The sequence below is a fragment of the Sorex fumeus genome, unplaced genomic scaffold, assembly GCF_029834395.1.
Source record: "Sorex fumeus unplaced genomic scaffold, SorFum_2.1 ptg000095l, whole genome shotgun sequence".
Taxonomy (NCBI): Eukaryota; Metazoa; Chordata; class Mammalia; order Eulipotyphla; family Soricidae; genus Sorex; species Sorex fumeus.
In genome coordinates, this window is record NW_026606152.1 from 14,369,972 (window position 1) to 14,387,398 (window position 17,427).

Here is a 17,427-nt window from a genome sequence, read left to right on the forward strand (position 1 = left end):
GCAGGCACCTTTATATATACCATCTGACAATTCCAATTCCACTTTTATCTAAACAACATAACACTATATAAAACACAAAATTAATTTCCCTTTAACTTCTCAATCTGGAAAACAAAAGATGAAATAAAAAGGAAGTCACTCTATAAATATTAAGTTAGCAAGAAATCTTACACCTTTTCATAGGCAGGCCCAAGCCATTTGTCAGCAGAAAGCATACAGAAGAGAGGCCTTCACCCATGAAAGATTTAAGAGGGTGAAATCTCGGGGGTGGGGGGCAGAGTGCGAGGAGTGGTGTTTGCAGGAAGATAGGTGAGGCCCTGGTAATGAATTTTGGGAAACAAGGTCACAGTCCTCCCGTTGTTCATCGATTTGCTCGAGCAGGCCCCGTAACATCTCCATCAAAGCTAAAAAGACATTGTCATTGCCTAGCCCTAAAGTACTCCAAATATTGTGGAAATATAAAATCATTTCACATCTGAAACAATTACAGTAGTTTTCCAGGACCCATTAGAATGAGCCCCCATTCCTAACCTGATGTCCCTTTTGAACCTAACCTATGTATCCCACCTGTCTCTCAGTAAGTTCGTGCATCATCTCTGACCACCATGCTGCTCTCCCCAAGTTCTTGGACTTTATGCCCCAAGGTCATTCCTTCATGCCTCACTAAAGCAGGTCCAATTTTATATTTCAATACTTATTACTCAACCAAAACGCATTTACTCTCCACTTCCTCCATGAAATTTTTCTAAAACAAAACCACACTCTTCATTGGACAAACATTTCAGAGTCCCAATTATACCAAATCTATATTTGATGCTGGGGATTGCCAGGGAACAGGACAGATATCATCCTTCCTTAATGTTACTAGGCGTCATCACCACTAGCTCCCTCTCCCTTCTCACCGCTGGCACCCTCCACTCCTGACAGAAGACGACAGACTCTGACAGGAATATTGTTAGAACTTGCTTTCAATAATGCATACTATTTTACTACAAATAATCCCCTAATTTAAATGAGTCTAGTAAAGCTATTTCCCTAAATTAGCATGTACCTAGAGATAAGTGTACACATCACACTAAGTTAACAGATACATTCTTCATTCTGATCATCAGAATTTTTACCATGTTACAATCCACCTCTCTTGTAGGCACAACTGTCTCTAAAATTATGGAACCTCACTTCCATAGCATCATGGGCAAGCAACCCGTGATGCATTCGATATGCCAAACACAGTAACAACAAAGTCTCCAATGGAGACGTTACTGGGCCCGCTCGAGCAAATCGATGAACAACGGGAGGACAGGACAGGACAGGACACTTCCATAGCACAACTGTTAGCCAGCTAACGGAATTATACTGCCAATAAAATTAGACTGAAACTGTGTCTCTATGTTGCTCATCATTAAAAAGATTTTTGGAATACTAGTGAATGCACACAATGAGCGTAATTATCTGTTATTGTGTTTCTTGGCTATGCTGTTTTGTAAACTCCTGTGTGGAGCATATGGGCTTTTCTTCCACACTGCCACAGTGTGGCCTGTGGCTAAAGGGGCTACAGGATACCGCTTAGAGAAAGCAGTCCTTGAGTTAGCAAAACAGCGGAACTGGTAGGAACTTGTTTGTACACATGCCTACCAGCAGCTTCACACAGAGCACTCGGCACTGTCCCAGCCCCCAAAAGAGTGCTTAAAGCCTGGGGAGGGAGGCATGGTCAGCTAACAGGTGCTGTAACCTACCAAGAAAGCCCGGGAAGGGCACAGGGACTGAATGACCGGGGGGGGTGGGGGGTGCTGTGGCCACTATGGGCAGCCAGAAGGCCAGCCAGGGAGTTGCTAAAGCAGCTGCCAGAAAATTAATCGAAGCAGGTGCTGCCAGAGGTGTTGCGGCAGCTGGCAGAGACAAGGCCGGGGGTCCCCACGGGCGAAGGGGCTGCTGCTCCTGGACAGGAGTCAGGAAGGGCCAGTGAGGTAGCTAGAGCGGCTGTCAGGAGGCATGGGGTACTTAATCACTTAATCACTTAACTTCCCGTTAGTCGTCGATTTGCTCGAGCGGGCGCCAGTAACGTCTCCATTTGTCCCTGTCGCGTGCTAGTGTAGCCCAATGGCATCTGTTCGCTCCGGGAATATGAAGAGCCTCAAACCGATCGTTCATGATCTTGACGAAGAAGTCTGACCATCTGGTAGGTGGGCGGCCACGCGGTCTCTTGACATCCCGTGGAATCCAATCAGTAACAGCTCTAGTCCAACGGTCGTCTTTAAATCTCATTACGTGTCCAGCCCATCTGATTTTCGACACCTTGGCAAATGAGACAGCGTCCCTGATCCTTGATCGTCGACGGATGTCAGAACTCCGGATTCGTTCTCTCATTTGAGTGAAAGGTGATATTCCAAGCATGGCTCTTTCTATTCTTCTTTGGGAGACCTGAATGGCGTTCTCATCATGTTTGCGTAGGGCCCAGGTCTCTGAGGCATATGTTAATGCAGGAAGAACAGTGGAATCAAAGAGATGTGCCCGGAGCCGGAGGTTCTTCGTCCTCTTAGCTATTTCTTCGACGTTCTTGAAGGCGTTCCAAGCCGCTCTCTTCCTCCTGCGCAGCTCGGGTGCCAGGTCATTTGTCATGTTGACCTCTCGACCTAGGTACACATAGCTGTTGCATTCGGAGATGGTCGTTCCATTGAGAGCGAATGGGGCGTCAGGAACAAGGCTGTTTCTCATAAACATTGTCTTCGTAAGATTCAGCTGTAGTCCTACCTTTCCACACTCACGGTCAAAGTCAGTCAGCATTTGTGCCGCTTGGCTGATGTTTGGTGTTATTAAAACAATGTCATCAGCAAAGCGGAGGTGGTGTAGTTGCCGACCATCTATCTTCACTCCCATGTTTTCCCATTCCAGTCGTCGCATGATGTTCTCGAGGGTGGCACTGAAGAGTTTTGGTGAAATGGTATCACCCTGCCGCACCCCTCTCTTGACATCAACGATCACTTTTTTGTAGAATGGTGAGATCCTGGTAGTGAATCCGCAATACAGCTCACGGAGGATCCTGATGTATTGGGCTTGAATGCCCTGATTGGCTAGGGCTTCAATGACCGCTTCCGTCTCAACAGAATCAAAGGCCTTCTTTAAATCAATGAACGTTAAGCAGAGCGGCATCTTGAACTCCCGAGAAACCTCAATGAGCTTGGTTATCGTGTGGATATGGTCGATGGTGCTGAATCCTTTGCGGAACCCTGCTTGCTCGCATGGTTGTCCTTCATCTAGTGTTCTGCCAATCCTATTCAGGATGACTCGAGTGAACAACTTGTAGATGACAGACAATAGGCAGATCGGGCGATAGTTGCCAATGTCATGGATGTCTCCCTTCTTGAACAGTAGTACGGTCCTGCTGGTTTTCCACTGGGACGGAACCTTGCATTCAGACAGGTAGCGAGTGAAGAGCCGAGCCAGCGTATTGATGAGTACTGACGGCAGGTTCTTCAGGTGTTCAGGTCTGACCTTGTCTGGGCCGGGTGCTGTTTGTTTCTTTACCGATGAAATGGTGTGTCGGATTTCGGAAGGGAGAACGTTGGGAACGACATACCCATCCTGTGGAATTTGGTATGTCGGCAAGTGGACATGGCTATCGAAGAGATTTGAGTAGAAGTCATGGATAATCTTCTCCATTGCCGTTCTGGAGGATGTGATGGATCCATCAGGACGTCGGAGGGCAGTCATCTTGGTCTTATAGTTGGCGAAGGACAGGCGGGCGTTCCGAATACTTTTCCCGGCTTCTGCCGCATCTACCAGTACTTCTGCTCTTCTCTCTTTGAGGTCTTCCTTGATCGCATCTCTGCACTGCTTTGCAAGCTCGGACGTTAGCTTGCGGTTGCCTGAGGCATGCGCCAAACCACGCTGGCGAATTAGCTCAAGAGTTTTTGAAGATAGGCGACTTTTTGTGGCTATCTCTCTCTTGGCGTTCCTCGCACATTCATGGAGGTGCTGAACCAGTCGATCGTATTCCTCGTCAATGTTGTCAACAATGGCATCTTCCCATGTTGCCGCAATAGTACCAAAGAGTTCCCAGTTGGTGGTCATTCTGGGAATTCTCTTTTTGAACTTTGCAGCCCTTTCTCCCCGCTCTGTGAAGTAGAATTTTGCACGAAGGAGACGGTGGTCCGATCCCGTTAGAAATTTTGGGACAACAGCGACATCAGTCAGGCAAAACCGTCGATTGAATATGATGTGGTCTATTTCGTTGTGGAATCGTCCACCAGGAGACTCCCATGTCCATCGTTTAGATTCTGCCTTCTGGAACTGTGAGTTACCATGAATGGTCTTGGTCGACATGATGAACTCAGACAGTCTCTCACCCTGTTCGTTCCATTCTAGGCCATGGGTCCCGATGTGAAGTTCTTCAGGCATGGGGTACAGTCCAGGAGAATGAGAGCCCGACGGTCGCCAGAGAGCAAAGCGGCAGCCGCAATAAGAAAGGAGACTGCACTGTGCGTGGCTCCAGTAAGGAATGTCACATAAGGCCACAGAGAGCACGGGGTGGGTCATGCTTTGTCTCACACACCTCTGAAGCGGTTCAGTCCCAGGCATCACATACTGTCTGTAACCTGCACTGCCCACCAAACCCCTGCCAGGAGTGATCCCTTAGGCAGAACCAGGAGTAAGCCCTGGTTTTATATAAAATATAATAAATATGAATTTATATAAATATATAATAAATATGAATGAGGCCATACTGACAGAAATGACTAAATAGTAATAAAGTGCATCACATCTCTGATGCAGAAAAATTCCCAAGAATTCAAGTGGACCATAACTGCCCACTTTTCTTTCTTGCTGGTATCAGAAACTGAATCCAGTGCCCCACACATACAAAGCAAGTAAGTGCTCTCTCGCTGAGCAAAACTCTCTGTGCTCTAACGGCAGAGACTTCCTTTGAGAGAGGACTATGGAAAGGGAATGGCGGAACCTGACAACAGGGAAACATAACAAGCACCACCTCTTCAGGTAGCCCAGGTCAGCAAGAATTCAATGTCACTCCGATGACATGCCATAAAAACAGCAACCGAACTTTGTATCTTCCTGCTCCTAAGTCATAACGCCTGTCTACTCATCAAAGAAGAATCAGGCAATGGCAAGGAGAATAGCGCCCAGTGCATCTGGCTAGCTGTTCTCAAAACTGCCCTAAGGAGGGTGGGGGGTAGCCGGGTGGTCAGCAGGGGAAGGGAAGAAAACAAGAAACCAAGTCAGTCAATAGATGCCTAAGGAAACATTTCAACCACAAAAGAAAAGAAAAGAAAAGAAAAGAAAAGAAAAGAAAAGAAAAGAAAGTGACACCTTGGAATAGAAAGAACACTTCAGGTAAAAACCAAAAAACTGTTATTAATAGCCTATTAATTGGCTAATGTGCTAAATAACTTTCTAGGCCCAAGATTTAGTTGCTCCTTCCCCTAGGTGCAATATTAGCAATATTTCAATGTTTAAAAAAATTTTAATGCTCTACATAGTTAATCATCAGGGTGATACAAATCAAAACAACAATGAAATATCATCCAATACCACAGAAACTGGCACACATCAAAAAGAACAAGAAAAATCAGTGCTGGCGTGGATGTGGGGAGAAAGGGACTCTTTGTGAAGTCACGAAATTCTTGTATAAACGGACGGACAAGGAGAATATCATGCTGAGTCAAATGTGTCAGAAGGAGAGAGATAGACATGGAATGACTGCACTCATTTGTGCGATATGGAAAACACAGTATGAGACCTAAGGAAAGTAGAAACAAGGGCCAAAAGAACTGGCCCATGGTTGGAAGCTTGCCACAGTGATGGTGGCGGGAGGGCAGCTAGGATAGAGAAGAGACCAGTATGACAAAGATAGCTGAAAAAGATCATTCTGGACAAGAACTGAATGCTCAAAGTAGGTAGAGGAACAAACATGATAAACTTTTAGTGCCTGTATTACAAACCATAATGTACAAAAGGAAAGAGGGGAGATGGGGGAAGAGAGAGAGAGAGAGAGAGAGAGAGAGAGAGAGAGAGAGAGAGAGAGAGAGAGCGCGAGAGAGAGAGAGCCATATAAGTAGGCTGGGGGTGGGGGAGCAGGGGGGGAAACTGGGGACACTGGTGGTGGGCAACGTGCACTGGTGAATGGACGGGTGATGGATTTGGGTATGACCAAAACCCAATCATGAACAACTTTGTAACTATATCTGATGGTGATTCAACTAATTCAAAGTGCTTGATTCAAACAAAATAAAATTAAAAAACTTAAAAACATATATTTATTTTGCTTTGATATGGGACAGTGATGCTGAGGGCTTACCTCTGACTCTGTGCTCAAGAACCACTCCTGGCAGTGCTCAGGGATGCCAGGGATCAAACCCAGTCAGCTGCGTGGAAGGCAAACACCTTACCCACTGTATTATCACTCCAGCCCAATATTTCAGCCTTCTAGTCCTGCAAATGCTCTGTTTGGTCAGAAGCAGAATGCTCAGTCAGCTAATCTCCAAGTACCAACACAACTCTGGACCTGCTCATGCCAAACATGTTGCCTTTTGGGCCCCAGACAGTTTTTCTCTTGGTCTCTTCCTTGTTTTTTTATTCTTTATACTACAAAAAAAAATGTCCTCGCTTTCCATTCCACTTTGAAGTTTTCCACAAGAGACTATTTCATAAAGTATTAAAATTTGTTTGTGTCAATAAAGGGTGCGAGGAGGATCCTCCCAGGATGGGAGAAGCATGCTGAAAGTAGACTAAAGACCAAACATGATTGTCACCCATTGCTTCTTTTGCAAACCACAACACCCAAAAGGAGAGAGAGAACAAAAGGGAATGCCCTGCCACAGAGACAGGGTGGGATGGGGGGGATGGGGGGTGGGAGGGATACCGGGATCCTCGGTGGTGGGAAATGGGCACTGGTGGAGGGATGGGTATTTGATCATTGTATAATTGAAACCCAAGCACAAAAATTTTTAAGTCTACAACTGTACCTCATGGTGTCTCACTAATAAAAAAAAAAAAATTTTGCTTGTGTCATCTAAACTGTCTTCTTTAATAATAACAAGAAAAAAGAACACTAAAGTAGGTAGCCAGAAAAGAATCAAAAGGGGGAAAAAAAACCCATAAAAACCAAGACATGGTGTGAAAAGAAGTTATCCTGTCTTGCCCTATTCCTGGACTCAAGATTCTCAAAATAAAAACCCAGTCCAGACTTGAGACGAGCCTTATACCCCAAATTAAGGCAACCAGAGGAGCCCATCCTGATGCAATGGCTGGACCTCCCTCAAGAGACAATTCACCAGTCACTAAGTAGTTTCTGGGGGCAAAGCTCATCCCCACCCCAACACTGGGTGAGTAATCTCTCCTTTATACTTTTTTGTTTTTGTTTTGGAGCCAACCCAGCGACACTCTGGGTTACTCCCGGCTCTGCACTCAGGAATCACTCCATAAGGGCTCAGGGGTCCATACAAGATGCCAGAGATCAAACCCGGGTTCATAGCAAGGCAAACGCACTTGCCACTCGACTGTCACTCCAACCCTCTCCTTTATACGTTCTAGCACCCTACCATGGAGTTGCCAGAATTCTTTTTATTTTCACTTTCAGGTTTTGGGACCACACTGGGAGGTGCCATGGGGCTATTCCTGCTCAAGAGTGACCCCCAGCAGTGCTTAGGGGATCACAGGTGGTGTTGGGACTGAACAGAGGTCAGTCGCACGCAAGACAAGTAGCTCATGCTCTGGAGTATCTGGCTAGCCCTGCCTGAGTCCTTCTGTAAAGCACAGATTTGCTTACTTTTGGCCTTTCCTCTCTGGAGAAGTCTACATTCTCCTCAGAATTAGTATCCCCTCTCAATCAAACAATTTGACCTCAGTATCTGTCTTCTCGGAAAATCTTTTCTGCACTGAAAGACAAAGAGCCTAAACCCAGGTAGAGACTGGGACTGACTTTCTTTTTTCCTAGCAAAGAACCTTAACTGTATCCCAGCCTGGGACCACGGCTCCCTGAAAACTGGGTAGTGGGGAGCAGTCCCCACACTGCACAGATGAACTGGGTCTCAGTGGCAGCCCAGCACTGTCTTGGTGTGGCTGGCAGATTCAGTGTCTCTCTGTGCAGGGGCTTATGCAGTGCTGATGTCCCAGGGAGCTCAAGCCCCAGAGGCAACATGTGGGACTACGGTGATAACACCTGAGGTAAAGCACCTGCCTAGTACATGCAAGGTCCCAAGCCTTATCCTTGGCACCACACGCCTCCCTCAAGTAGGACTACAGCAAGCAAATGAAGGTGCAGAATAATATGCAGACATACAACTAACAGTACTTGTGAACTATAATAAAAGGAATTACCGGGTATGTTTACCAGAGGTGATATCATGAATCAGTTATAAATTTCTGGAGAACAGACCAGCAGTTATTAAACATCTATGCATTCTAGTCCCTTTTGCCCAATAAATAGACTTGAGAAAATATACTTACAGAAATGGCGCAAAGAGAGGCGCTGGAGCAATAGTACAGTGGGTATGGGCATTTGTCTAGCACACGCTGACCCAGGTCCCATCTCCAGCATCTCATATGGTCCCCAAGCCCACTGGGAGTGATTCTTGAGTGTAGAGCCAGAAGTAAGACCTGAGTACTGCCAGGTGTGACCCACCCCCCGTGTGTGCATGTGTGTGTGTGTGTGTGTGTGTGTGTGTGTGTGTGTGTGTAAGAGGGTAAAAAATCAAAAGCAATACTTTTAATGATAAGGAAAAATTATAAATGATTCAAAAGAACAAAGAAAGCTATTTTTTGGTTTGTTTTTTTGGTTTGTTTTTTTGTTTTGTTTTGTTTTGGGCACACCTGGCAATGCTCAGTGGTTGCTTCTGGCTCTGCACTCAGGAATCACTCCTGGTGATGTACTGGGGAATATACGCAATGCCGGGGTCAAACCTGGGTCAGCCTCATGCAAGGCAAACACCCTACTACCACTCAGGCTCCAAGAAAGCATTATTAAAGACAAGAAATTAGACACAATTATTAAAACCACAAGTGTAGATAATGCACTAAAATGTTTATCAATGACTTTTGTATTAACAGAAATTCTCACCTAATGAATGATTTAAGTAATAAAGTCATTTAAATAAATCACAGAAGTGTGGGAGACCAGGCTGATTCTTCAGCAGTTGACTGAACGGCTGTTTCTACCTTGCCCCCAGATTTCTTCACTCAAGCTTACAGGCTCATAGTAGAAGCTGCTGTATTAATTCTTTGTTGCTTCATAACACATCATTCCAACTTTAGTGGTTTCAAACCACCAACATGTATTATATCACAGTTCCTGAGGATCAGGAACAAGACCAACTTGGCTAGGCAGTTCTGGCTCAGTGTCCGTGAAAATATCGATCCTGCACTCAGCACATCTTCATTCAGCTGGTTTGTCTGGGATTTAGAGCCTCTTCTCATGGAGCTCAAGTGGTTGTTGTCTGAAACCGCATTTCTTAATGAGGGGCCATATGGCCCCTGTGGGCCCCATGGTATTCTAAAGGGGCCACAGGTCAAAATCACGGAAATAAGGGGCACAGCACAAGACTAAAGGGTCAATCAAGGCATCCTGGGGGGGGGGGGGGGGGGGGATCGACAGGAAGGAAACGAGATCAGAAAACAGGCTGAGAAAACTTGGTCTAAAGGTCTCAGTTCCACCCTCTCGCCACAGGGCAGACTGTGCCGTGGCAAGTGGCTCCCTCCTGACAAAGAGGTATCAAGGTACAAGCCACAATCTCTCTCAATACAGTTCCCAAGTGAAACACCATCACTTCTGCCACATTCTATAGTTCATATAGACCAACTCTACCAACTCATGTGAAAAGGAGCTACACAAGGTTCTACCAATAGGCAGGATCCCTGGGAACCATTTTCAAGTCAGTCTACCACAACAGAGCCTGTGACTCACTGATTCCCAAGAGTCCACCACAATACAGCAAGGGCTCAGTGTTCATTCAAACCATAGGCAAGTGTGGAAAAGGGCCTTTGGATGCAATTCTCTAAGTACTCCTCCTGGATAGCAAGAGTGGGCAACTAACTCTGGCTACACCCATCATTACATGCTGTTTGTAGAAGCCCCCACACAACAAAGGCAGAGGAGCTGCAGTGAAGACCAAGACGCTGCAAAGTCAAACTCACTTACTATGTGGCGTTCACATGAAAGGCTACTGATCCTAAGCTACAACAAGTTATGTGACCCACCCATTTTTGATTAGCAAACCACTATTATGTTTTAAAAGGGGGTAAATAAGAGATACCCAGAGGTCACTGAATACCAGTCAGGCAAATGCTGTGACTTCCCTTATTGAGACTCAGTCCTATTTTTATCAGGAAATAACTCTCACTTACTCTGGACTCTACCCTCCACACTCCGCTCTGAGTCATCCTTCCTTGTTCCTTCAAGCGGGGAGGTGCTTGCAGCTGGGTGGGTTGTTTTTTTTTTTTCAGTCTGCTGATGTATACATTTGGGTTTCTGATGCTTCTTTATATTTTGTACTACCTTCTTTAATCAAGGGAGCTGTGACCCACAGAATATAATTTTGTTAACGCCATGACTCCTAAGAATCTTGGGAAACAAGGTTCTTTCCATTAGATAAAAACCATAGCACAAAGCTTCTTCACAGAAGCCCTTCCCAGCCTTGAGTATGTGTTGAGAGGGTGGAAGGATCAGGATCCCACACTAAGTTTTAGAAAGCATCTTTCCATTGAATAGCTCTTTCAGGCACATCAATAAAAACTTTAGGAAGTTTTTTACCTAACTGAATAGTACTCTGAAACGACATTTTTCTTAGATATTACCAAAAGACTTTACAATAACACCCTCAGCTTCTTCCTCACCTTCTTCCTGAGATTTCCTGGCAATCCTTGGATTTTATCTTAATTGGAAACAAACCATTTCCTCATTTTGGCATCATTGGCTATCTGACTGATAATTTTTTGGTTAGAAATCTCAGTGAATTGGTGTGAAATAAGTAGGTTTCTTTAGGGTGTATATTGTTGGGAAAGTAAGATTACTGTAAATAATGCAAATATTGTATATCTGACTGCAAAATAATTCATGGAACATGAGTGGACATGTATCACACTCCCTAAAAGAGAACCCCCCCCCAAAAAAAAGGCTTCCAGGTCTACTCCAAGGCCCACTATAAAATAAACTACAACACACGAAAATGAAAAGGTCCTTTATAGAACTCCTTACTGTACTCACTGCATATTTGATATGTACTATTAGTAAGTTAGTGACATTTTCTAATATGTTTAATAACATTTATTGGCATTTATTCTTTTTTTGTCCAATGTTGAGCCACGTTGTTAGTAGTCCAGCTGGGTAGTGTTTCATTTGAGATATTCTCTGATTTGATTATTTATTTTCATATTGATAACCACTTTAGAAAAGTCTGGCAGTTTTGCTTTTTTTTTTTTTTTTTTTTTTTTGCTTTTTGGGTCACACCTGGCAAAGCACAGGAGTTCCTCCTGGCTCTGCACTCAGGAATTACCCCTGGCGATGCTCAGGGGACCATATGGGATGCTGGGAATCAAACCTGGGTTGGCCACGTGCAAGGCAAACACCCTACCCGCTGTGCTACTGCTCCAGCCCCATGCTATTTTTTTTTCTTTTTTTTTTTTCCTTTTTGGGTCACACCCGGCGATGCTCAGGGGTTACTCCTGGCTCATGCACTCAGGAATTGCTCCTGGCGTGCTCAGGGGACCATATGGGATGCTGGGAATCGAACCTGTGTGGGCCATGTTGGCTGCATGCAAGGCAAATAAATGCCTTACCCGCTGTGCTATCGCTCCAGTCCCGCCATGCTATTTTTTTTAAAGACAAGTAATTTTTGCAAAAGTGTTCACTCAAGAAGATTTATGAAGATCTATACTGACTACAGCACCAACTTGCCCTGAGCAGCCCCAAGGACCCTGAACCACTAGGTGTGGCTGGTATGACCCCCACACCTCCAAAAACAGGTCATTAATTAAACAACAACAAAATGACCAAAGCAACAAACACTTTGAGCAGGACTTGCAGAGAATAAAAACTCCTGACAATTTCACACGCTCTTAACAATGAGAGACTGTTAGCCTTCTCCACTGGGATGTCAGTCTGGGGACATGTTAACAATTCAAACATCCTCTACCAAGTGATGCAGTTATTGCATTCTTGGTATTTATTCAAGAGAAAAGAAAACACATATCCAGAAGCTGGAAAGGGTGGATGGGGGTAAGGTACTTGCCTCGCATGTGGCTGACCTAGCTTTAATCCCCAGAACCCCATGTGGTCCCCCAAGTACCATCAGGAGTGATCCCTGAGTTCAGAGCCGGGAGTAAACTCTGAGCATCACCAGGTGTGGCAAAAATAAAATAAAATAAAAAGCATACATCCTTATAAAGACTTGTACATAGATATTTATAGCATCTTTATATGTATTAGGCCACTGGAAAAACTGAAAGAGACAGAAACAGTCCAGCTTCGCCTCTCCAAAACACCATGATACTGCTGAATCTTCCTGGGTAAACTGGTTCCAGCTGAGAACTCTGGGCCTTCTCTGAAAGGGGGTGGGCAGATTCCCCTTCTGCCTGGAGGCACAGCAGCCCACAGCTGTAGGGGACATAGAAACAGCCCAGCTCCGCAACTGAACCTCATCAAACTGTCAAGCCACCAAATTATTCCAGATGCATAGCTTCTGAACACCTGAGAATTTCATCATCCTGTCAGCCCAGTAGAATCACAGTAAATCTGAAGGGAAAGCTGCACAGAAGCCCACCAAGCTCACTGAGTCCACACCCAGAAAACTCAGCTAGCACAAAGCAGCACAGCCGAACCCCGGACAACGACGTTAGTAACATCGTTGTGAGATGTCACAATTATCACAATCGACCTACTGATCCAAGTTTTGATCATTCCATTTGCTTTTGTGTTGTAACACAAAATATGATATGAAGTAAATTTATTTGTGTCTGCAAAAAGCAGGCTGGGGTGGTAGGTTGGACACTGGGACACTGACGGAGTGAAGGGTACACTGGCAGTGGGATTGGTGCTGAGACAATTAATGCCTGAAACAAATGTATTGTAAATAACTTGGTAAATCTCTGTGTCATAATGAAAAAAATTTTAAAGACAATCCTTTTCCATCCATACTTACTCATGAATGAGTAAATGAATTATACTATATTCTCAACTGGCATATTACTCAGTGATAAAATAAATTATTCATAGGTGCAACAACATGGATGATTCTCAAAATAATTAAGTTAACTGGTTTGATCCCTGGCATCAAGTATGGTCCCCTGAGGTCCACTAAAAGTAATCCCTTTGCATAGAGCCAAGAGCAAACCTTGAGTATTCCCAGGTGTGGCCCCCCAAATCACAAGACAAAATAACTAAGTCGAGAAAAAGAAAACAGAAAGGAGCCCTTGTCTCTTGCTTTCTATTGTTGTTTTTTCTTATTTCATTATTTCCCTTCCTTGGCTTGAAAAACAACAGTCTCTTTTTCCTCTTCTATTTCTTCTTTGTTTTTGTTTTGTTTTGTTTGTTTTGGCTTTTGAGCCACATGTGGTAGTGCTCAGGTAGTGATCATTTCTAGCCGTGCTCAGAGTATCAGATGCAGTGCCAGGGATTTGAACTTTTTATTTACTTGCTTTAGATTTACTTGATTCTTTAAATCTGAAAATTTGTATCTTTTATCAGTTCTGGTCAATTTTCAGAGGCAAATATAAATGTCTGCCTGAATCCCAGTCCATATTTTCCTTTGATAATTTTGATTATATAACATAAGAATCTGTTTTCCATATCATTATATATCTTCATATTTTTCTCTTATGTATGGTTTTCTGTGTAATTTTTTACTTTCCATATTTGTCTTGGGGTTATACCCTACTGTGATGAGGGCTTACTCGTGATTCTGTGCTCAGGGATGGCTTTTGGCAGGGCTCAGAGAACCATCAGGTGCCAGGGACAGATTTGGACTTGGCTGCCTACAAGGCAAGCACCTTATTCCCTGTACTATTTCTCTTGCCTACTTTATTTCACTTTTGAACTTACATGTTGATTTAACACACCATTTAATTTTTAAGTTCTATTGCTATATTTTTAATTTCTTATCTTATAGTTGGTTTATATTATAATGTGTTGGGTCACTTTCTTTTTTCCTCAGAGTTTCAGACTTTTAATTTGTTCTGAAGCTGCTGAAGTGGAAAAAAAAAACAAAACTGAAAACATTCTGTTTTCCTGTATACTCCCCCAAACAGAATAAACAGAGAGCAACTAGATGTAGGGAAAAAATGGTTTTGTTCATGGGAAGAAACATTATGAACTCAAAACATACAGCTACGGGTTAGCTCCATCACTCATCTCTTCAAAAAGTTTACGCAAAGAGCCGGTCAAAACCAATGGAATCTTCTCCCTTGACATGTAATCTCTATGGATTTCCAAGTTGACTAGAGGACTGTACACAGTGTCCTGAGAAGTCTGTCATCAACCAGGAAACAGTAAAAACTTCAGAGTCCGTGCAAATGGGAGAGAGAAAGATGGAGAGACAAAAGAAACTGCTCCATCTTCATCTTGTGACTTGTGATCACCATCTCCTCCTATCTCCTCGAAAGCTACCTTGCTTTCCAAAGTCTCCCAGGCCTCTGGCACCACTCACCTTGGCCTCCTCTGTCACTGCCTTGGCCTCCAAAGCTGCTCAGTTCCCACTGTGATCACCAAAACCACCTTTACGCTTTAGCATGGCCCAGTCTAAAGTAACTTCACTTCCATCCATTTCACCACCTTCCAAGGCCTCCCTGAGAGCTTTGACATCTTCCTCACTGTTGAAATGTATCAAACTAAATCCTTTGGATGACCAGCCTCCTTCCTCCAAGCCCTTAGGAGTCAGGGACAATCCTTGTCCAAATGGAGTCACCAAAACGATGCTATTAACATCTCTTCTGTGGTTTGCCATACTGTTTCTGGGGCACTTTGATAAGTCTGCCTCCTCAAATGGGGAGTTCCTTGCACTGCACTACATAAAAGGTTGTTTAAAGCCAGGGTTTTTGATTGACCCCTCCAAGTGCTGTTCTTTCTAGTTCTATAGTCCTGACTTTGACCTTTCTCTCCAGGGTAGAACAGGTAAATGGACTGTCCATCTACCCTATCCCTTGCTTTTCTTCTAATGTTTCTCTGCATTGGATTGTTTAATTTCAATGTAAGCAATTCTTTCACTCTTTCCGTTCTTGCTGACCATTCTAATTTCCAAAGAGTCTTCAAACACTTCTTCTAATTCATCTTGACTACTCCATGATGCAGATTTTGTCAAAAGAATTACTCTTTTAAATTTTTATTTTATTTTTATAAAGTTGTTCACAATGATTTATTACAATCAACATTCCAACATTCAATTTCCTAGATACACCATTACGCCTTCTCACACTATTATTTCCAATTTTCCCAACCACCACCCAAGCCTGCCCCAATAACATGCCTAAATAATTTATTTTGTATTGCCTGTTATAAATAATTCACTAAAAATGATCAAAAAAGATTTCCTTAGCAGAAAGTGTGTGAAGATTGTTGTATCTCACCCTGGAGCCATTAAGTCCTTGTATTAGAGATTACAAACATGTTGTTACAGGTTAAGCCGTGTGTGTGAATATTTTCTTTAATTGAGATTAGTTGCCTTCTACTTTACACCCCATCCAATGTAGTGTGCTACTCCTGGTATACCAGTGGTGTAAAGTATCAGATGTTGCTCCAGGAATTCTAAAATCTTGAATAGGTGATACAGCTGGAGTTAAATTTTTAACTGGATGGTGACTTTGGGGTCTAGAGGCATCTCTGCAGCTTGCTGTTCTCTTCTGAGATTTGTGAATCTCTGGATCATGGTCATTAATGAGCATATATGGAACCAGAGGCAGTTCGTGGGTATGACTGCCAGGCTCCTGGAAGAAAGCGAGATGTGGAGAGATCACCCATCCCCGACTTCATGAGAGTATGGATATTTTGGTCACAAAACCTGCATATCTGAGTTTTTCAACAGATTGATTCCTGGATGAGGCTCGTCCCAAGCCAGTGGAGTCCATCCATGAGCGGGGATTAGGTTATGGAGGTTTTCAGCTTCCAGGGCTCTGTTTGGGTGGGTGCTGGGCTCACCCAGGCCCGTCCAGGGTGCCCCGGATGAGACTCAGCCTGATGCGGTGTCTGGAGGCATCTCTGCTGTCAAAAGCATTCTTGCATCTCAGTCTTACTTTTCCCTTTGGTTCAAAGACCCATATACAAGCAAACAAGTTCCAAGGCTCTTTTCCAGGTCTTCAGCTGATTCAGAATCTACACACCCAAGTTTCCTCAACATTCCAATTCTGACATCTACAACATCGAGGTCCTTTTTAGCAAAATCTTTGCTGATTTCCATTTTCAATTCAGGAGCAAATTTGTTAAAGCTCATGTTCCAACAAAGACACTGAAAGATGAGCTGGTTCACTGCCTTCTTTCTATTTCTTGGCTCTGGAGCTATTTTCTGTTTGGTCATTCCCTTCTTTCTTTCACTGAGTGCTTCTGTGACAGGCTCTTTTCCCTGTCCTCCTGTTTCCTCATCATTGTCCTCATTTTATCCTTCTCCTCTTCCACTGAAGGAATGGCATTTTCAGGAGCGCTCATCCCTTCCACTGGGGTAGTATCAGCAGATTCTCTTCAAGTCTTCTCATCCTCCTCCTCCTCTTCGTCCTCACTACCATCATGGTCACTACCATACTAGCCCTGCTGGGCATAAATGCTGAGCAACAAGTCAGAGGTACCCCTGAACACTGCTCAGAATGGTCCCAAAACCAAACAAATAAATAAAATACAATAAAATAGTGAACCTAGTAATTTACTACTTAGTAGAGTATCATATTGCCAAAAATTAAAGTCTACTTCATATTTCTGCAAATGCTTAGTAAAATTTAAGTCTGAATATGATATTTATTCCTGGCAAACTTTTAATGTGTTATTATAGTACACAACTCTGTCAAGAGCACTTAGAATCTTAAGAGAAACATTCATTAGCTTACCTTAGAAGTTGTAAATCATGTGCAAATGTGTTTCAACTTTTTCGACCTTTATTGATTAACACAGTTTCTGAAAAAAACAAAGGTTTCAAAATGAATTTTAAAAATGTATAGTAAATGTCGCATACTATCAGGTAAACAGAACTGTAAGTTAAATTTTCACAGAATAAAAAAAAAAGGTAAATCAACTAATACAAGAAAGTTCCACTACAACAGTTACTTCAAGTGGTTGACCCTTATTTTGTTTGTTTTGGGTTTTTTGTTGTTGTTGTTGTGATCAATATCTGGCAATGCTCAGGGCTTACTACTGGCTTGATGCTTAGGGATCACTCCTGGAAGTGCTCGGGAGACCATAAGCAGTGACAAGAATGAAAGCTGTGTCAACATGTACTAGGCAAA

General features: G+C 43.6%; 1 protein-coding gene across 2 annotated transcripts in view; it reads right to left on the minus strand.

The window, feature by feature from the left end:
* CAB39L (calcium binding protein 39 like) overlaps positions 1 to 17,427 on the minus strand; it is a 123,831-nt gene that overhangs the window by 84,943 nt on the left and 21,461 nt on the right. For both annotated transcript variants that reach the window (XM_056133063.1, XM_056133062.1), the window contains one exon: positions 17,032 to 17,098. The gene's annotated coding sequence lies outside the window, so the exon portion shown is untranslated. The remainder of the gene's footprint in view (positions 1 to 17,031; positions 17,099 to 17,427) is intronic.